Source organism: Pyrgilauda ruficollis, unplaced genomic scaffold (assembly GCF_017590135.1).
Source record: "Pyrgilauda ruficollis isolate IOZ18807 unplaced genomic scaffold, ASM1759013v1 scaffold182, whole genome shotgun sequence".
NCBI lineage: Eukaryota > Metazoa > Chordata > Aves > Passeriformes > Passeridae > Pyrgilauda > Pyrgilauda ruficollis.
The window spans coordinates 146,745-168,489 of NW_024517207.1; the positions used below are offsets into that span (position 1 = coordinate 146,745).

The window sequence follows — 21,745 nt, forward strand, 5'->3', positions numbered from 1 at the left end:
TTTTCTATTCAATTTTCCTTTAATGCTTATTTTGGATGAATATTTTAATGCAGATGATGCTGATATCATCCCAGCATATGCAGAAAAAATGCAAACAGCATGAACATGGCAGAAAAGTATTCAGCCATTTATAGAGGTGCCTGTAAGGAAAGACTTCTATCACCCCATAAAATTCACCCACCCATCCACCAATCCACATAATCCCAAAAATAAAGGGAGAAAAAGAAAACATATAAAGAAACAAGGAAAAAAAGTTATGGTTATGTAGAAAGTTATTTTATAGCCTTCAAATGAGTCTGACAGCCTGCAAGTTTATTGAATCTTTATAGGGTTAGAAGCACATCCCTCGGGCTTGGGTGAGAGCATTCTACATTACACTGTTTGCAAATTATTCTTCACAAAATCTCTCAAGTATTGTGACATATTGTTAAAAACAAATCCAAAAATAATCATGTCACACTGATTCTGCATTGTCTCATAAACCATCTGACAAACCTGGTCTAAAAATGCAGAATTCTGTTTTATTTGTAAATGTAAAGGATTCCTCTGAAACCCTTACTTAGCCATAATTTGTGCTTTGCTCCAGACATGGTTTCACTGATTTTACTAGGATAACTCTCAAACTGGCAATTTAATGAGCCCAAATGGTAGAATCATTATATCAATTTTGCCTGAAACCTCCACAAACCATTTATCAGGATCAAAAACTAAAGATGTCGGGAAAATATGAGAAATTAGGTGATGGCGACATGGGATCTGCTGCTCGTGCCAGGCAAGGTTCAGCATCCTGACTAAAAAGGGCTGCTACAGAGTGGATGTTTCCTAAGAGATCTTTATCATTGCAACAAGCTCCAATGACAGAATGTTCCTTATGGACCATCTTCCCCCCCGTTAATGCTATACTTACACTTTTTAAATTAAACTGTAGCTTGGAGATTTTCATGGGGCACTGAAAGCCATCACACTTTGGGCTAATGAACAGTACAGCACCACCGAATGTCTAATTCCATTAACAGGTGTTAGCAGGGGAGGGAAAACTTCTGCTCATCCCCTCTGCAGTTTAAAATTATCCTCAATTTCCTGAAGTATCCCAACACTTTGGAAGCACCCACTCTTGGTGGCACTATTGAAAAAGTGGAAGTTTTCTTTTCCACTAAAAGCTGTAAATGGGAGTGGGTTGAGGAGTGAGGCTTGGAGTGAACCCCTGAAAAGTCAAGGCAACACAACATTTTAATTGTTTCATAGCTTCAAGAAAGACTCCTGCTTTCTAATACACAGTTAGCACATTCCAAGAACTGATTCCTTCCTCTCTTTCTGTGGAAGGTGAATATTATTGAACCCAGAAGAACAATCTACATGTGGTGTCTGATGGCTTGAGAAGGGAGCCTCTAAATGTAGGTTCCCATGCCCTCTCCTGGCATTATCATTAACATGCCTTGAAATCTACTTGAGATCTTGAGTTGTGATTAAGTTTTTCATGCAGATTACCTTCCCCTTGAAATTCCACTGATCTGGGATCTGGAAAATATGGAATATTACTCTTTTGGTCTGTCCCACACAGCAGAGACCTCGAGACATAACAGGAAGTCATGACAGGGAAGAACTACAGGCTGCTAAAACAAACTCATGTTTTTAAAAAATTGCAATAAATCCAAACTTTCATATATACATTTATAATAATTTATGTGTCTACTTATTTTTTCCTTAACAGTAGCTGCAACAGAATGGCTTTAGCCATTAAGAAGTTAGCTTAACACATTAATTTGCTTTTCTGAGTGCTTTAAGGGAGCTTGCCCACATGTCAAAAGGTGTAGTGCAGCTGAACTTTTGTTTAGGAGTTGCAGCCTGCTTTGTGGCAATTTGCCTACTCCCTTCCAGTAAAACAGATAATGTCCTTCCAGAATCACGTCAGTTCTGATGAACTGGGAAGCCCAATAAAATGTTTAAAGATTCCTGCCTTGAGAGGGCGCCTGCAGAGACTCCCGAGAACATTACTACCAGACTCCATTGGGAATACCTGTTCTCTGGACTGGGATTAACTCCACATGCTCATCCAAAATTTCCCTCCTATAAACCACAGCCTTTTTCAAAGTCAGTGACCAGTCTCTCTGCTAAGCTTTTGCAGCTAGGTGGCAACTTTCATTCTAGCACAAACTTCCTACTGTAACCAGCAGGAGTGATGAACTTAGTTGCCATTGACCCTTGCAATGCCCAAACCTCCCTCCCAGCACTTCAGCCCCCACTGAACTGGTACTACTGCAAAACTGATGCTGCAGCACTTACTGGAGGGTAAAGAAGTTACCTGCCCCAGGCACTCTGCCTGATGCAAAGACAGCTCTCCACACACTTTTCACCCTCCTTTCATGTTTTTCTGCCACATAAAATGGTTTTCCCTTTCTGATGTTCTTATTCTTTCCTATTTTGTGCCTTTATTCTATCTTCCTCACCCTACTTTATCTTATTACTTCATTTATCTTCTCTCAAGCTATTCTTCCCCCACCCCCTTAACTGAAAATGGGAAATACCTGGTGGAGAGAACAGACCTCACTTGAAATACACTGCAGTCCACACCTAATGCCTGAACTAGGCAAGAACTTAGGGCTAAACTCCTCTATTACATTTAGCAATCCTAGGGCAATCACTGCTTCCAAATGAAAGGAAAACAACATGAAAATCAAGGAAGAAGACATTTAGAGAAGGAGGCATGAACAGAAAATGTGTCTGTTACTGAATCAGAAATTAGTCTTTCCCTGTGTCGGCTAAAGAAAACATTTGGGTTTTAAAAAATATGTTGACTATTTCAAGCTTAAATGTCTTGTTTTGAGACACCAGGATAGAGAGGGTCTACTTAGAAACTATGCCCAACATATACAGAATGCTTTGATATTATTCTTCCTTTGTCCTTTCCTTTCATCCTCAGGATTTTGCATAAAAACAACCATTTAAGTCTCAGGAGCTCACCTGTTGCTTACTCCTCAGTGAAGTCACAATCCTCTAATAGTGACATCAACACCACCTGCACAATAGTGAATTGCTTCTTGTGACACAAAGACCAAATTATAAATTTGCTAAGGAATAGAGCTTTGAGGAACAAAGATTCTTTTTCATTAATATCCCTTGTGTCACAAAGGATACAATAAATGAGAAAATAGAGATGAGAAAATGTCCTTTGGTATTTCCCACAGGGTGTGACCAGTCCCTAAAAACATCCCAATACCATTCACAGAGTGAACAAACAAAGACAAAAGTCTTAGTAAGTCTTAGAAGGAACTTCCCAGTTGAGCTGACACCCATGACTGAACCCTCCTCACACCAAGGCTGACTGGCAAAGTCTGCCAGACAGCTGAGAAGCACCCTGGCTTTGCCATTGCTGTAGGTTTTGTAGGATTTGTTAGAGCATCATCTGAGGAAAAACACAGGTCACAGCCATCCTACAGAGCAAGCTGCTGTGCCCAGAGCTGTCAGCACACCTCCGTTCCTGTCAGACACACATGGCTCCCACTCAGAGCCCCACTAGAGTAAGAATTGTAAAATTATTAGCAGTTATAGGCCTTGCAAAGTATTGTAATAATACATGACAGGAGGAAGGGCAATCATCTTTGGATACCTCAGTAAGGTCAAGAGCTGACCCTGTGGTGATACCATGAATCTCCTTCTGCTTAGATCACTGTTAGTGACTGTTCTGAGCCAGTATCTATCCCAGAAGCAGGTCCTGTCCTGATACCCAAGCTGGAAGTGCTAATGCTTCCAGTGAAGAAACTATTCATTTGCATGGACTGTCTCAATATGATGATACAAAAGCACCCTGGGAGGATGAGGTATGGGCTGGAGACCTCACGGATGTAAGTAGAAAACACTGGCCAAAGTTGTCTTGGCTTGTCCAAAGCTATGAGAACAACATTGGGTCTGTCTCTTCAGCTCTTGGCAGTTACCCAGGGAATCTGTAGAAAGGCACACAAAATATTTTAATTCCCCTAGAGAAGATCTTAATTCCCCTGTATCCAAAGTACATCCAGAAGCGAACCTGGACACAGACATAAGCAGCAACAAATGGGATGGCAACTAAATCCATTGTTTGTATTAGGGATTTGTGCAGGAACCTTTCAGGAAGGTATCTGTTTACATTTAGAAATTACATTCTTGCACTTAAAGAAACATCTGCAGGATGCAGAAGCTGTGAGCTGTGCTGGAGCTCTGACATGGATTTCAGCCACAGGTTAGAGGTAAGATCTGCAAATTCAGTGCCAGAGATTAAAGCCCACCACCCACATTCTGGCATCTGGCTGAATGGACCATTTTCTCAAAGGTGCTCCTATTTTTCATACTACCTCAGGAATCTATCAAAATCTCCAAATACCCCTGCTGTACCAGAGAGAGAGGCTTAAAACTGGCCTGATTTGAGGCAATTAGCAGCTCTCCCATGCACAGTGGCTTCCTGATTCAGATTCCCTTCATGTCTATGAACACCTTGGCCACCACCTCCCTCTCCTTCAAAGTCTACATGTCCCAAGCCAAAAGAAACAAGCCCAAATCCCCTGTGCTCCCAGGATGATAAACTGCAATGAGGTGTGAGCAGCCTGACTCAAACGTGCTGTCCATGCCCTAAGTTCCCACCTCAGACAACTAAATAAAGAATTATCAGTGAGAAGCATGGAGCCAGAAAAATAAGTGAATCCCAACCTCCCTCCTTGCTGCTGAGGGTGTGTGAAACAGAGGATGTATGCAAAACAAGAAGCAGAGAGGAGGCGTGAGGTCCAGACAAACATCAGAAGAGTTCAAGACCAGTAGAGCAAAGATGAGGTGAAGGATAGCTAACATACTATGAAAAAATACACAAATGGGAAATAACAAAGTGAAGAGATTTTTTAGAAAGATGAAAGGATAATAAGAAACCCCAGGTAGGAAGAGAAATACAGCCCCCTGCTTCCCTTCCACATTGGGAACACACTCTGTTTCCCCCAGAGAAAGCAGCCCACTTTTCCTCATGCTCCAGGATGTTTTCATTCCATGGCTAAAATCTTCCTCATGGAATAAACTTTGAATTTTTCCTAAGATGCTTCAAGAAAAATGGATCTGCAATACTGACATGAGACTTCACCAAAGAGAAAGAAATTGCTGCAGTCCTGCAAAGCAGGTTCAAGTCCATGAGTGAGAAGTGCTCAGGGTCTGCATAGCTGGTGATTCAATACACAAACTCAAATCTAAATTCAAGTTTTTGAGTCCCTGATTCATGGGTAGAAGCCTCATTCCCCCCCACACACACAGCCCTGCAGTGATTGCAGGAGACTTGCTGTTCCTAGATTCCCGCAGTTTCTTTACAGAATTGATTCTAAGGGAGATTATAGGAAAAAGAGAAGAAGAGAAATGACAGAGAATATTGCCAGAACGACAATATAGCAAAATGACAATAACAAACTAAGAACAGCAAACTACTTCTTATTCCCTTTGTTAATGAAAATTATAGTAGCTATAGCAATAAAAATGTGGCAGGGAGGAAAAAAGTCTGAGACACTTCAATATCCCCAAAGAACACAACTTTCTAACATGGAAAAAACCAAGATTTATGGCACCAGCAGCTCCTACAAGACAGGGCTGTAGTAGTGCACAATGGTTTCAATTAAAGGCACCAATCATTAACCAGTACAGCTGGGCTCAGCAGTTGACAGGCAACATCATCTCTTCCAGTGAGCCACAATTCCTTCAGGCACTGAGCTAGCTTCTCTTGCTGTATGATGGGCCCTGCAGCCCATTTCTGGAGGACTTACCTCATATTTTCTGTCAAGCCCTGTGACAGAGTGACTAATGTCACTGCTCAACAGAGACATCTGCTGTGCTCAAGCCTTTGTGCCTGCAACCCTTTGCCTGCCATCACACACTGATATCCCTATGGGCGCTGCCCACAGCACGGCCCTGCACACTCAGCAATCATCTCAGGGAGAAAAGCATTTCAGTTCCCCACTGCCTGTATTTTCCTTCTCAAACACACACACTTGCAAGCTTAAAGAGGGGAGGAATGTCTGGCACTTCTGCGGTGACCATCTGGCAGAAGCACCGCTCCATTTTCTGGCAACTTGACCAGAGTCTTAGAACAATTATTTCAGTTCCTGATTCAAGCACTGGAGACAGAAGATCAAGTTACATTTCTCTCCAGCCATCAACACTAATTCAGTTTTCACTAAGTCAGCCTTGCTGGAATTTCACTCTTCCACACTAAAACCAAAAAGAAAAAAAAGGAAAGTGTGAATCTACACTGAAAAGCCAGTAGAAGAACATAAGGAATTTCAAGAGTTGCCCTTCACAAATGTAAAAAATGCCAGTAAGATCCAACAGAGAAGGAGCTGTTTCTTCCTAGAAAGGATATTTTTATAAGATAAAATGATAAAAAACTCGATGTATTGAAAACTAAATGATACTATGGTCCTCAGTGATATCCCCTGGCTTTATAACAGCCATGTAAATGAGCTTTCTTCCCTCACTAGCACAAGCTGATTGAGAGTTGAAGATAGTACCTTCTCACCTATGGCTCAGTCACAGGTATCCACAGCCATCAGCAGAGGCGCTTTCCCAAGGAAAGAGTTCAGCTCCCACAGCACTGACCTTTGCCATCTGCATGAAAGGAAAGTTTCAACAAACTACCACAAGCAAAAGTGTTATAAATCACCTTTCATCAAGCCTCCAACCACTAGCCAGAGAAACAACTGGAAACACTTAAACCTGTTTTAACATTCCTTGTAGGAGGAGGCAGGGAAACACTTCCCCATCCACCCACTGGAGCTGATTGCAGCCACCAAACCGCTCTGGACAGTGGCTCCTGCCAGTGGAGTTTGTTGAGGATTTCTGCAGCAGCAGCCTTTCCCAGCAGAGATAGAAAACCAAGCAGCAGCCGCAGAAACTCTAGCTCTGTTCCCATGCATGCTGCATCCAGAGTGGCAGGAGGGAACCACAGGGGTTTAGAAGGAGACAAACAGAAACAAATCCACAAACAAACTGTGAATGGTATCACATATCTTTTAAACCTTCACATGCTGGGAGATGGTATTTGATGATTTGAAAGAGCTTCTCTTCTTTCCTTTTATGAAAATGATTTACATGCAGCTGTGTACATGACATGTTGGAAACTTCTCAAGAGACCAGCCGCTGTTGCAAAGAACTCACACTTCTATGATAGGAATTTCATAAATGAAGGCACTAACTATCTTGCCAGATGCAGGCTTGAATAGACTCACTGTGCTGGAGAGTTCTGCTGAGGGAACAATCTTTCTTCACAGCCCACAGAGCAGGAGTAAACCTGACACAGAGGAGCATTACAGCCTGAACTGGTTTGTTCTCAGACTGGGGAGAGAGAGACTCACAGGGGCTGTCAGACAAGCACTGCCCCCATCACACAGGCCTGTGAAGAATGCTCCCAGGCTTCCCAAATCCCACTTCTCTGCTTGCAATCCAAGTCTGAACATCTGTAATGCCAGAGAGGGCACGGGAGAGCACGGCCTCAGAAACGTGTCAGGTAGAAAATGTGATCCCATGCCCTTACAGTCAGCTGGATGTGTCCAGGAATAACAAGTAACCAGTGTGTGCAGGAATAGAGTCCCCATTTCTTGTTTCCAGGTTGGCTACAGTGCCATAATGTGCTACCACTTATATTTAACAATACTGAAACATGTAAACTTAACTTGAAATATTTGTGTGAAATCATTAATTTTATCCAGACAGCATTTGGAATGTTGCTCCAGTACCAGCATTTCTACTCAAAGTTTTAGCACTGGTACTCCTACTTTAGCTCAGTTCAAAACTGTGAGTAAAATATAATTTAATAGCAATTTGATTTTTGCAATGATCTCATTGAAAAGGCATATGCAGCATTGCCCTCACAACACAGAAACAGCCACAAGATAAGCCTAAGGGACACAGATTAACACTCTGATCAGATAAAATTTCAGCCCCTTCTCCCTTGCAGGGAACATTTTGGCCTTTTGCCAAGCAGAAAGCATTCCACACACAGTAGGGTAAATTTAGTATAGCACCCATATGGAAATATCTTCTTCACAACAAGGCCAGGGTATAAATTCTATTATCTGAACACACATGCTCTCTTGCTTCGAACATAAGTGAACCTACAGCAGTGCTTGACCAAACTTTCCCCATGTCATGGGAGTCCATATTTGAGCAAGCTTTAGAATGGCACTGGCACTAAAGCTGGAATTCATTTTTCTTTTCTTCTTTCCTGTGGTTTTAAGCTGAATGCAGCAAAAGTCCAATTTGGATCTGCTCCCTATACAAAGATATTTTTATTGTTCTTTTTGAAGTGTGGTTACTGTAGACAATAACTCTGCATCAACCAGACCTTCAGAATTGGACCTGTCTACACACAACAAAAATGTCAAAGCAGATTTTGCTCTGATCAACTACGGAACAGCCCGAAGTTGTGTCAGGGGAAATTTAGGCTTGATATTAGAAAATGGTTCTTCACTTCACTTTTTGGGCGCTAGAACAGCTCCTCAGAGCAGTGGTCACAGCACCAAGCCTGACAGAGCTCAAGAAGCATTTGGGCAATGCCCTCAAGCACATGGTGTGACTTTTGTGGTGTCCTGTGCAGGGCCAGGATTTGGGCTCCATATTCCTCATGAGTCCCTTCCACCTCAGCTTATTCTCTGATAACATACAGGTCATTTAGTGAAAGGGAACACTGCAATTCTATTCTGCTTTCATAGAGTTGATGCTTATGCAGTTCTCACCTTAACTCCAGTTCCAGACACTCCTTTGCTACTGTTCATAGAAGGTGATATCAGAAAGGAAATTACAGCTCCGACTTCTCTCGTGTTTCCTACTCCTTTCACTGTTCCTCCTTCAATTCAGGTGCACACACACTTATCTTCCTAACAGCAGGTAACAGGGAACTTAAAAATGTGCATCTAGGAATAGACAAATTGGTACAGATAGAGGTACTGCACACACAATCTGATAATAAACTTCACAAATAAAACTTCTTCTCCAGTAAGTAAATTGAGCAGAATAAAGTATACACACACAGTATATAAACAACACTTTCCTACTAAAAATTCCACCATCACAAAATAAATAAGACTTTTAAGGTAAAAAAAAATCTATTACACAGAAACTCTTCAGTATCAGCTTCCTGTGAATGTATTTTCACTTGTGTTTGATTAATGAACAAATCAAAACATTCAAGACAGATACTAAAGTTTTGTCTGGCATGAAGTCTGCATTGCCAGATTCCATGTGGTTTCCAGTTGGTACCACGAACTTGGCCACAATTCATTCAAAACTCACTCCTAGTGCTCCAAAAGGTAGATAAATATCTGTGAACATTTTTGTGGTGCCAGGAAGGCGATTTGTGTTATAGAGGCAGATAAAATTGTACCTGTGCCCAGTGCACAAAACCTGACTGCCAGCAAATTCTGCCCTACTACAACAAAAAAAATGACTTTTGCAACGGCAAAAGGTAAAGATTTATAAGATTATTAATCCAGTTCAAATACTTTTTGTGACTAGCTACTCATCTGATGATTTAGGAATGAGATGTTCTAACTGATAATTTCTGTTGAAATTTGTAGGTGTTATAAAGGCACCAGGATTCACAGGTTCCTACAGAGCATGAATTCCTGAAGCTTCCTGATGGAAGAACTGCCTCTTTCTTCTAGTGTGTGCCTATTACTTAATATCTGAACTCCTACCTCATTTTTCCCAAACAAATATTCTCCCATTTAACCTAAATAAGAATGCATGGTGGGACATCCACGTGCAACAGGTTTCTTCATCCTATGTTTGAGATACAAAAGTCATGTTAAGAAGCTTTTTTTCTGATCCTAGGGAATCTAGAGGTGTGAAAAACATGAAATTCACTTTGGCTGATTCTTCACAGTAGCTGTGTTCTAGGTGAGGCTCTAAAGAAAATGTATGTGAGAAAATGGTTTGAAGTTTGAGGGCTTTTTTTCAAAGTGCAATTTAATTTTACGGCAGCTTCAAGGTATTATCTCTGCTCTTTCAGACAACTGCATTTTCTCAACTTTTTGACCAGTCTTTTCATCAAAAAGCCAACGAAGTTGGAGTCTCTCTGTGTGTGATAAATTCACCTCATGCTGTAGCAAAACATCAAGCAACTACTCCATTCAATTCTCACAGAAGGGAGTTTTGGCCCTTCCAGTTTTAATGGGAAAGCTGGAGCCACAACACAAAAAATGAGAGCTCTTTGGAAATGCAACCACACCCCACTCACATTCTGCTCTGTGCCCCATGTCCCCACCCACAGATACACAACAGAGTAATACCAGCTGCTGAAACTTTGCAGATGGTAAATCCAATATTGTGCCATTTTGGACTTTCTCATCAAAGGATCCTTCCACATACCTTCTTTTATAGGGTCAGGATTTCTTTTCTTGGAAGGATGGATATTTGGGCATGGAAAATATCTGTGGGCATGAACAATGGAGAAATGGCATTTATGAACTGAAATAAAGCCTTTCCAATTTGTGGAAACAGCTGGAGGGAGGAAAGAATCATATGAATAGCACAGTTGAAACCCAACAGGCTGCTAACAGTGAGTCCTTTCAGATGCCCACTATGGCTACGCTCTTACATGACAGCACAGCATTTAAACCTAAAACTAAAGGTGAGTCAATGCACAGTGATGCACCCAGCATTTTGTTTCTCCACACATAATTTGTGGGGAAGGAAGAGTAGTTTCTTTTGTATCTTGTGTATTTCACAGTACTGTACAAGTGCTAGAATGAGCATTAATTTTCAGTGCTGCTTTAAGCAGGCAATTCATACAAAACAAAAGTAATAAGCTCAGCAGTCAGTCCAGGGGATGGCTGCACAGGCACCTTCAAGAGAGCATCTGCTGAGCTTCATGTTTCTCAAAAGGTATTTCAACTCCTGCCACACACAAAGAGGCTTTCAGGTTGCAAAAGGAATCTTGTTTCTCACAAGAAAAGAGGGAGACTATCAGTGTATGTCATTCAATACAGCACGTTTTCAGAGTAAGTCCACGAGTGAATGCTCAATGAAAATAGACAAAAAAACAAAGCCAAAATTCTACATGAGGAAACACTATAACAATCTCCTTAAAAGTATTACAGAAGTCTTTCAAAACACTGTCAGCAAGGTACTTTACCCATGTTAAGGAGAAGCAAATACATTTTAAGAAATACCTTTCTTATTCTATTGGAAGAAGTAAAAGCTGCTTGCTAGCTAAATATTTTCCTTCAAAGTTACCCTCCTTCAGCCAAGCCCCATTAATCACTGTGCTGTTAGACAAGATTGCTTTGATGTCCACAGATCATACAGAAGATTTAAGACAGCAAGCTGTCTGAAAAATTCAGGGATATGATCAAGGTAAATCAAGGTAAAAAGTGTTTACTCAGTTCTAATTTAGTCAAGTGTTTTACTTGTTTCATATAAAGTTTATCTACCTTTGGTTGTTATTTTATCTAGCACTACATAGTGCAAAACCTCTATTATTACTATTGCCTGACTTACCCAGTCACCTGGAAACTAAACCATCTAAGGAGAAACAAAGACTAAATTAGAAATACTCTTCTCTGTAAGGAACTGGGAAGGGGAAAAGAAGTGTTGACTTTGATTGAAGGGGTCCAACAGCCCTGTTCAGATTAGCTAAGCAATTTGAGTCTCACTGAGAGCCTGGGCAAAACATGGCTTTTCAGGGTTTGTTAGAGGGTGTTGTGGGAATGAAAAGTAAAGTTCTCTTTGGACACTATCAACAATAAAGAAAACCCACACTTCCTCTATCAAACAGCACATGAACTAGTTTTAGCAGAAACTATTATTAAAAATTCTTTTGGAAAATACTCAAGTTACGGTTTATGGACAGAAAAGCATTTTAAAAATACACATTAATGCTTCCACTAAGAAACAAAGAATAGAAACATGCAGACAAATAACTACTCAAACTAATGCTTTGGCAACAACAACAAAAAAATTTAGTATGTCACTTAACAGATGGATTTGACCCAGATTACTACCCTCTGTTTTAAGAGAACATTCTTGAGAAGAGTTCACAGGCTGCTGGTACTACTAATTTATCTCAATTGTGTTACAGCTTTCAAAGAGTCAGTAAAAGACTTGCAACATCCGTTCCCACTTTGTTGTCTACACATATTCTTACCAGTAAGGGCTATTATTAAAAGAAGCTGAACTAAAACTGAAAACAACAAAAATTTTAAATCATAATCAGCAGTTGAAGAGAAGGATGTTTCTTCTACATACTAAATAAGAGACCTGAAGGATCTGCCCCTATAGCCCCTATCTTGGCTTGCTCTCCACTTCCTATAGGCCCTAGTTCTTGTGACAAGATTGGTTCCAGTTAAAATTTTTGTTTGCTTGCCTTCGGCCCAACTGGGCCCAACTTCATCTCCAGGTGATGACATTGTCATGCCATTTCCCTTATCTCAGTGTAAAAACCACCAACTCAGCTGTGTAGAGGGAGCAAATCTAACTGCACATTCCTTTTAATGAATATTTTTATGGAGATAGTGGATAAAAGTAGTCTCATGACACTTATGTAGTGGCTCATTAATAAGCTCTGTACGACAGGATATTGTTCTCTCAACAGTAGTCTTACCTTAACACCCTTATCAATTCACTTTCCAGTTGCACTACTGATTCTAAATTTCTCTCTGTGGCTCTGCTACTGAGCAAAAGTCCAAAAAGAGCAACCATGCCACTTCTCTGAGTCTACAATAGAGCAATCAGAGTTATCAGACTGCTCAGCACAATCTACCTTTCACTTTTAAACTCCAATGCTCCATGTGTCCTTTCCCTCTGAGTTGGTTTATCATGATCAGAATCATTGACCTGAATTTTCATCTTCTGGAAAACATACTATACTTGCCATTTCCAAGCATGCTAGGAGAGTCACAGAATCACAGAATAATTGGAGTTGGAAAGGACCCCTGAAAACCATCCAGTCCAAAACCCCTGCTGCAGGTTCACCTAGAGCAGGTTCCACAGGATCTCATCCAGGGTGGGGTTTGAATATTTCCAGAGGTTTTTTTTTTTTTTTGCTGGAACAGTTGTTTTCATGTGTCCTTCATATTTGGGTACCTGAACAATTCAATCCATCTGATGTTACAAACTGACTGCTGTAGCTTTATCACATTTTTCTACTTGAAATCTTGAAATAAGAAGCCTTCTTATAGTCCCCCTTTTAATTCTTTCCAATTATTAAAACAAAAAAGAGTAACTGATGTTTTGATAGACTGAATAAACATCCTATTTGAACAAAGGTCTTTCACCTCCTTATTAATCAGTAAAACCACGACACTCAGTCTTGTCAGTTGAGATGAAGAAATTGCTAGACATCAATAAACATTTCTTAGCCAAAGTTATAGGAGCTCAGCATCTTTAAATATCCCAGTGAGAAAGAACATATTTTTTAAAAATTAAGTTCCAGTTAACATATGTAAAATCACACCTCCAGCTTTTTTCCCTAAGCTTTTCTTTTTGCATCTCATTTTTGTTTCTGTCAACATTGTAACATAAACCATCTGAGAGGTTTAAAACTAAACAGTTCTAAGCAGTGGGTGAAACCACAGTATGTTAACTGACAGGAGGTTTTGGCCTGGTCTTCATCTTTAAGCATCTATTACTCAGCTGCTGTTTCTCTGCAGCAGGGGCTGGAACTTCCACAGACTTCAGTCCAAGACTCCTAGTTTCCTAATAGGTGCTGCTTAAGCATGGTTTTTCCTGATTTCGTTGTTTCCTTAATAACTATGTCATTCTTGTATTTCATCTTGCCCATCTGAATACAACAAATACTAACTGACACTTACTGCAGCTGGTACCCTTCACTGAACGCCATTTGTTCAAATGACAGCACACACGGCTGTGATGCCACTTGACAGAGCTGTCCCCATCTGACAGGCATCAGAGCAGGGACAGACGAACATGAAACAAGACATGGCTAGTAAGAAATTAAGGTAAAGCAGAAGAAATACAAATATGATATCTCTTAAGTATTAGCTAGTTCTCCTTCAGCCAAATACAAAGCTATTTTCAAAAAACTAAAATATTTTCCCTATGGCAAATAATCCACCAACTCCAGAACAAGAGATTTTGTCCTCGAACAATCTGAAGAGTGGAAGAATGAGAGCTTAGAAAATATATATCCTTGTCTGTGTTGGAAACAGCACAATTCCAAACCAGAGACGTTTCCTTAATAACTATGCCATTCTTGTATTTCATCTTGCCCATCTGAATACAACAAATACTAACTGACACTTACTGCAGCTGGTACCCTTCATTGAACACCATTTGTTCAAATGACAGCACACACGGCTGTGATGCCACTTGACAGAGTTGTCCCCATCTGACAGGCATCAGAGCAGGGACAGACGAACATGAAACAAGACATGGCTAGTAAGAAATTAAGGTAAAGCAGAAGAAATACAAATACGATATCTCTTAAGTATTAGCTAGTTCTCCTTCAGCCAAATACAAAGCTATTTTCAAAAAACTAAAATATTTTCCCTATGGCAAATAATCCACCAACTCCAGAACAAGAGATTTTGTCCTCGAACAATCTGAAGAGTGGAAGAATGAGAGCTTAGAAAATATATATCCTTGTCTGTGTTGGAAACAGCACAATTCCAAACCAGAGACTAATGCTGAAATACAATCCAGGGGCTGGGCTTCCATTCATAAACTGTTCCATTTGAACACAGGATCTGGAATGAATTTTATCCTCATGTTCAACCAGAGAGCCACAATTTATTACAGTGCTGCACTTTTCAGTTTCAAAATCATATCCCTAACATTTTTTTCTGTCAAGTCCAATGGAGATTAGCAGACTTTTCAACCAGGATCATCCATAAAGAGAAAATACAGCAGAATCCAACTGCCCAGAGACAAGAAAAAGCAAGTCCAGTTATGTACCACACGGCTAAAAGAAAAGAAAACCTACTGTGCACACACAGCCTCAACAGTCTGAGCTGGAAAGGCATCAGAAAGGCCCTTTCCTTAGTAACAGCATAAGTGGGATCTCAAATTTTTAGATCAGTAACAGCATAAGTGGGGTCTCAGACTTTGGCTCTGTCTTTAAGTTACCACTAAACTGTCTGTGCAGCAGCCCAGCTCTATTACTCCTGTGTAAAATCACAGTAATGCTCTCTGACAACTTCAAACCCCCCCAAAAATAACCAGTGTTTCCCAGTCATTGCATATCCTGCAGTTAAGATGTGCCACAAAGGTACAGGCTTATTTACATCAGTTAAACTCTGAGCTGTTTCAGGAGCCTCATTAGGGTTCTCTAGGTAATCATTACTCCCTGACGCTCAAATTAAAAGGAATTCAGGACTCAGCAACACTGGTATGACCAATTCCATTCTATGGGGTCACTGCTTTTTGCAGCAGTTGTCTATAGTTTTTCAGTGTCTTAAAATATTTACCTGGCAAAAAGATCATTCCAAAAATTGAAATTTTTGGAATTTCAATTTCAGCAGAGCTGAAAACATTTTCATTGACACTTCTCCACACACAGCAAGATGAAAGAAGCATCTGCTGCCAGTATACAATAAGGTAAAAGCAATTTAAATAACTACAAAAAACATCCCATCAATTTCTGGGCTAGAATAATTTCCTCTTCTGGGAAAAGGGAAGTTGGTGACATGGTTCTTCACCCAAGGATTTGATCCAGCAATTCAATCTGTGATTTAACCTGTCATTTTTAAATACTATTTTTTCTCAGATCTTATTGCACCAGAAGTCTCTGGGTTGATCATTATATACTCATACCACACCACAAATCAGATTTCCACAGTACATGGAGGAGTAGAAACTGGACTTCAGTTAACATAAACCTTTAAATGAAGACAAAGGAAATTATGACAGCCATCAGGTACAGAATTCTTATACAATAAAATTTATTAATCTGTTAACTATTAACCAAACTTTTACATGGCAGTAAAAAGCTTTCCATTTGATAAGTCAAAGCCATTACCACATCTCCTTTGCATTGCATTCGCATATTTTATCTTCCTGGTCATCTAATAAAACAGTCTAGATCCCTTCAAACTTTCCACCTCTCTCTGACTGACACTGAGCAGTCATTTCACATCATGGATGACAATTGAAAATGAACCCTGCTTTGACTAGAGCTGCTGTAGAATACCTTTTTAAAACTCATCTCTGGGTAGCTCTGTGACTAAGAAACATTTTTAACACAGTAGCTAATGGCTCCAATGAGATGCTTCGCCATCTATTTTGGAAGGCATTATGCCAAGAGAGCTGTGGTGCATTTTCAATCATCTCTTGGCTACTGCTTCTTCCAAAGTTTCTGTCTAAAGACAGCCAAAACCAAGTTCTATGAATCACTGCTTGAATGAGATCTAATTATTCAATTAGCTTTAATGCCTTTCTTTTCCTTGTTTCTTGACAGCCTTATACACCTCTTGCCCTTCAGGGCATTTGTCCACATGCCTTTCCCACAACTGGGAATGCAGGCAATTTCTTTCCCACCCGTAACAGCTTTCAGACTAAGAAGAGACCGAATAGAGTGTCCTGCACATCCCCTTTGGATATAGTCCTTTTTACCCAGGGTGAGAGGAAGAATAAAAATCTGTATAATCACCTACTCACAGATACACTTTACTGAGACCTGATCTGCTGCTGTGCATACACCACAGATTTATTGCAAGTTAACTCCCTCACAAAGATATTTGTCATGTTTATTCACCTGAATACATAAGATTATTAATAAAGTCTCAGCTATGAAACTGCAAATATATAATCCACCTAGCTCAAGTAAGTGGGGGAAATGTAACACTTAGCTGTAAAACATGAACTGCTTCAAAAAGTGTATTGGTTGGAAGGTTTTGATGATGAGGAAAGAGGAAAAAAGAGAAAAATATCTTAATTCTCCACCTTACTCCTTATGAGTCACACTATTTTTTGTTTTGCCTGCTACTCCATTAATACAAAAAAAAAAAAAAAAGACCTGTTTCAGAGCAATGTTGTCTGTTTTCTCCCTGTATAACTACACACAAAAGAAACAATAACGAATGGTGTAACATAGCTAGGAATTTGCTGTAAATATATCTGTTCATCTCAGTCACTAAGACAGTTGCAATGACTCAGTTGTTTTTACAGGAATACTGTCTAGGGTTCAGACTCATTTTTCTGGGAGAAGATTTTCAAGGTAGAATGAAAACTGCAAGCTAGGATTCAGCCAGCTGAGAAACAAAGCACTTTTTCACAATTCTGGTTTTCCACTTCCCCACCTGAACTCCCAACAGGAATGTGCTGGTTGTAGAAAAACAACAGAAATGCAAACTTCCCACTGAGATACAGGATGGAGAGATTTTGTGAATACTGCATTTTTAGCCACAGATTTGTGACAGGAACGGGAGAAAGTGGTGAGCAAATTGATATGCATTGACTCATTCACCTTTCCTTTTAACCAAAAGATTGCTAATGGCTCTTGAGAATCAAAATGTGTGTATCTCCAGAAGTGCTACAGCTAGAAAAAGGCAATAGTGTACCCAGTTTAACAGTGGTGATTATCAGGCCTGAACTTTACTAATCCAGTTATTATTACACCCACTACCTCAGAAACACAGTAAGGCTTAGCATAGTGAACACTATACAAACAAAACTCACAATGTTGGTCTCACTTGAGTAGTTTCTCTTCAAACACTGTGACAATTGGAGCTTGCTGTGATGTCACCCACACAGTTTCTTACACCATCCCTGCAAAGGTGCAATGGAAGAAGTACATTGCTGGGACTGGCTGTTACCAGCAGACAAAGAAAACTTTGCAGTAAACTTCATGAGCCACCTAATGCTTCATTTTGCTGTAGTTTTGCAAAAGAATATACAATATGATTGGTAGTGCTGCACACCACTGCTGCGAGCAGAGCCTACATACAGACGTCACGCCTTATAAAATGATTGTCAGCTCCTTTTGATTTACTGTCCTCAAATGTTTCCTTTTCTACTTTCAATGCCAAAAAAAACCCAGAATTTCAATCTTGCATAGAAGTACTTAATTCATTAAGCAACACCTTGTCCTTAAGAAGTCTTTTTCCTCTTTCTCAAAACAGAGATTTGAATTTGTTAAAAAACAAAACAAAGGTATTCCCTCACCAAATACCCAGCTTTGCTGAGGTGCATCGCATCCTTTGAGAACAAACCCATTTGCATCCCTTGTCTTTCATCTTCCCACTGACTGTGCTTGGTGTGTCACAAAGTTTATATAACTATTAAATGGTATGGATTAGAAGGGACCTTTAAAAATCATTTAGTTCTAACACCCCTGCCATGGATAGGGATAGCTTCCACTATCCCTCATTCCTCAAAGTTCCATCCAACCTGGCCTGGAACACTTCCAGAGTTGGGGCATCCACACCTTCTCTGGGCAACCCGCTCCAGTGTTTCCCCACTGTCTCTCAGAAACTAGAATTTGCTACTTGCACGTGACAAAATTTTGTCCAAGAGACAAACCGAGTCCTTTTTCTTTGACATCCTGAATGTAGCGCCAGGATTCAACTCGTGACCTTCTGATGGAGAGACCTAGGGTCTACCACTTCAGTTTAAAAAAAGCTCCAATACATGCCAATATTAGCAAAGCTGCATCCTGTCTGCTATTCTCCTCAGAGATGGACTGAATACTTCTAAGCAGATGTGATTCTATTAAGAAAAGGACAATTATGTGTCATAGCATACCCCACAGCATAAGTCACAGTTGAGAGGGCCACGATACACAGAGTATCACCAGACAATTTCAGAAAGCTCCAACCCACCCAGAGTAACACCATACCACATCAGAAGGCTTCAGGGTTCTGCCCATACAAACATCCTATCACTTCAGAAGGCTGCAAGCATCTGCCCTTGTCCTCCAGCCCAGCCTTTCATACCCCTCATGCTCACGCACGGCACCTGTGTGCCCTCTGCTCCCTTTGGTGGTTGGTCAGTAACACCTCAGCACCCCATGGCTCATTGCCTTCAACACCGCTCACCTGCTCTGCACAGCTGCACCCACTGGGGATGAGGCTCAGCCCCACTCCCAATCCCCACACACTGTGTGCCTACAATTATGTTCTCCTTCAAAAACCCCTCCTCCTTTTTATTAGTTATGTCATATTATCTTATTTGTATAACTATTATTTCCCTTCTTTTATCTTCCCTGCATAGGAGGGGAAAATACTGGTATTACAGATTCTTCTAGGAATCAAGATTGATAGGTACATGATAGAAAGAGAGTTCTCCATGTCTATAATTTTATCTTTTTGTTTTCTCCATGTTTTATGTATGAGTGTGATTTGGCATACAACATATTAACAGATAACCTACAGATAACAAGTGGTTGCAGACTGCTGCATCCCGTAGTGTTCACTGAGTAAGTTCAAAGAAAGATATTAGTTGAATATAAATGACATGCTCTTGCTCTTTTTTTTTTTTTAAAGTAACTGCAAGAGAACAAGTCTGACTGCTCACCCCACAGGTCCAACCCTGGCCAACATAGCTATCTGAATTTCTGTAACTGTTCTGCAAAAAAGCCTGTTTGATTCAAGGGTGTCCAAGTCACCCTGTTGCACCTCCACTGGTGCTTTGATCTCCAGAACTTTAATCTGACCTTTAGAGCTTACTTGGTCCCCAAAACAACAAATAAAACTTCTTAACAAATGGAAAATGTATTGAGTCAGCACTGGTTCAGCCCCACACAAGAGGGACTGCAAATTACAGAGAAATGTAGCCAGTCATGGCTGGCTGCTTCACACACAAAGAGCAGTCAGTCAATAACAAAGAGCAGGAAGAATAACTTTCTCTCCTTATCCATATGCTTTCCTGACTAGGGCCCACAGGGGATTTGCTGATAAAACACAACTTTGCCACATTTGTCAGACCTGAGGCTGTTATGGAAACATAACTTGTGGGACAATCTTTAATGAGCCACTGTCACAAGGGCAATCTGTCCAGGGCAAGAGCTGCTGCTCCTGTTCAGCAGTGAAACAGCCCAGCAGATTCCAGTATCACCCCACTGCCACAAGTGTCCCTGGACTGTTTTGTTTTGGGAGCACCATGTGTCCATGATAGTGAAAAAATCTTTTCCAGGATTCCCTGTCTACAATGATGGGTCAGTTTGCTTTTAAATCAGATCATGAGCAAATCTTGGAATGATAAGTGTTGAAATTATAAGCTGAGCCAGAAGCCTGGGTTTTGACTTTGCCCACCTCACAGAAAAGCCAGAAGAATAATTATGTTTTAACAATGTTCTCTCAACTCCTTCACAATATCCAGCTGGCTTTTTTTTTTTCCTGCCCTGTTCCTCCAGCTATTTCCTAGCATTTCCCTTTTCCACCCAGACTCAGGAGCAGTTGACTGGTCCCTCACTGCAAGCAACAGGTTTCTCCTTTGTTCATGACAAATCATTTTTCAATAGTGAACACTTTAATGCTTCCAGAAGCCAGCATATCATTTGGCACCAATATAGGTAGTAAAAACTCACCCTTCTGAGGAACGAGTGGCAGTTCTTTTGGAGTCTGTCCTGTCACTGTGTCCTTGAGAGACTCATGATGCCAGATTTTGGAAGACAAGTCAGCCCAGGGGCACAGCTGCTGGAGCCAAGATCTCACCAGATCATGCAGCTGCCAAAATGACATTACACACCTGATACAGCTCAGCAAGAGGCTGGTGTACAGGAGAATTCACCTAATGCAGCCTGAGCTTGTACATGGAAATACTGAGGTGGAGAAAGAAGAATTTGTTCAGGATTTCAGGACATCTCACAGCCTGACCAGAGCAGCCATTCCCTGACTCCTGAAATCTCTGGGTAGGTGGTTGCTTTTCAATCAGCCTGCCCAACCTAGAAAAAGAGCTGCACAGATTTTACAGAAAAATTGTGAAAACCTTTAGCATAGCTCCACTGCTTTCCTCTACCTGAGGATATCACACATTTAGAACAGGTAGCACAGCCATTATCAGAGTCACAAGCACAGGATCTGCACTGGGAACTGCTGATAAGGTGCTGCAGGCTGATGACCTCTGGCTGCTTTTTGAATGCCCAGTTCTTGTAGACAGTTATTGACCCCAGGAGGCATCCTGTGCTATTGCAGTACACAGCACCAAGTCAGGCTGACATTCATTTACTGAGTCATGCCTACGTTTGTTTTGTGCTGTCCATACACGTCAGCCAATAGTAAATAAATCACAGCAGGGACCTCAGTTCATGATAGGTTTCAGCAGAAACCTGGATAATGTGTTCATAGAGAGGAGAGCATGTAAAATCTGACTGCACATTCTACTGTGCACTGAGACTGGAGCAGAAAAGGGTATAACTGGCTGATGGGGTTCTCTGCTCAACCAGCTTGGATAGCACCCCTTTCACCATGAAATGAGCTCCAAACCTGTGGGCACAAAGTCAGTGTTTCCAAATGCTGTCAGTTCAACCTCTGCCTTCATCCAACCTTTACATGAAAAAAATCTCATTACTGGGGCATGATTTTGCCTTCATGTGCCATGCCTCTCTTCACTCTGACCTTCTGTGACTCCTGCCACTAGAGTCTCCCACAGGAAGGTCACGGGGAACAGGCCCATGAAAGGAAGTAACATTTCAACATTATAGCAGAGGCTTGATGCTGAAGGAGGCAGAAGGCCTAAATGGATCATTTCCAGGGACAGGACTGGCTCTCCTTCTCCACTGAAGCCTAAGGTCAGGGCAAGAGTATTCTAACTGTGCCCCAGCTGCCCAGGCTGTGAGCAGTGTCTTGCTTAC

At 40.9% G+C, this 21,745-nt stretch overlaps 1 protein-coding gene across 9 annotated transcripts in view; it reads right to left on the reverse strand.

Annotated features, from left to right (window-relative positions):
* Window positions 1-21,745, reverse strand: part of DENND2B (DENN domain containing 2B) — a 153,364-nt gene that overhangs the window by 89,260 nt on the left and 42,359 nt on the right. The window contains exon 3 of one of the 9 annotated variants that reach the window (XM_041464641.1): window positions 6,510-6,606. The exons of the other annotated variants lie outside the window; for them this stretch is intronic. The gene's annotated coding sequence lies outside the window, so the exon portion shown is untranslated. The remainder of the gene's footprint in view (window positions 1-6,509; window positions 6,607-21,745) is intronic. 9 annotated transcript variants of the gene reach the window in all.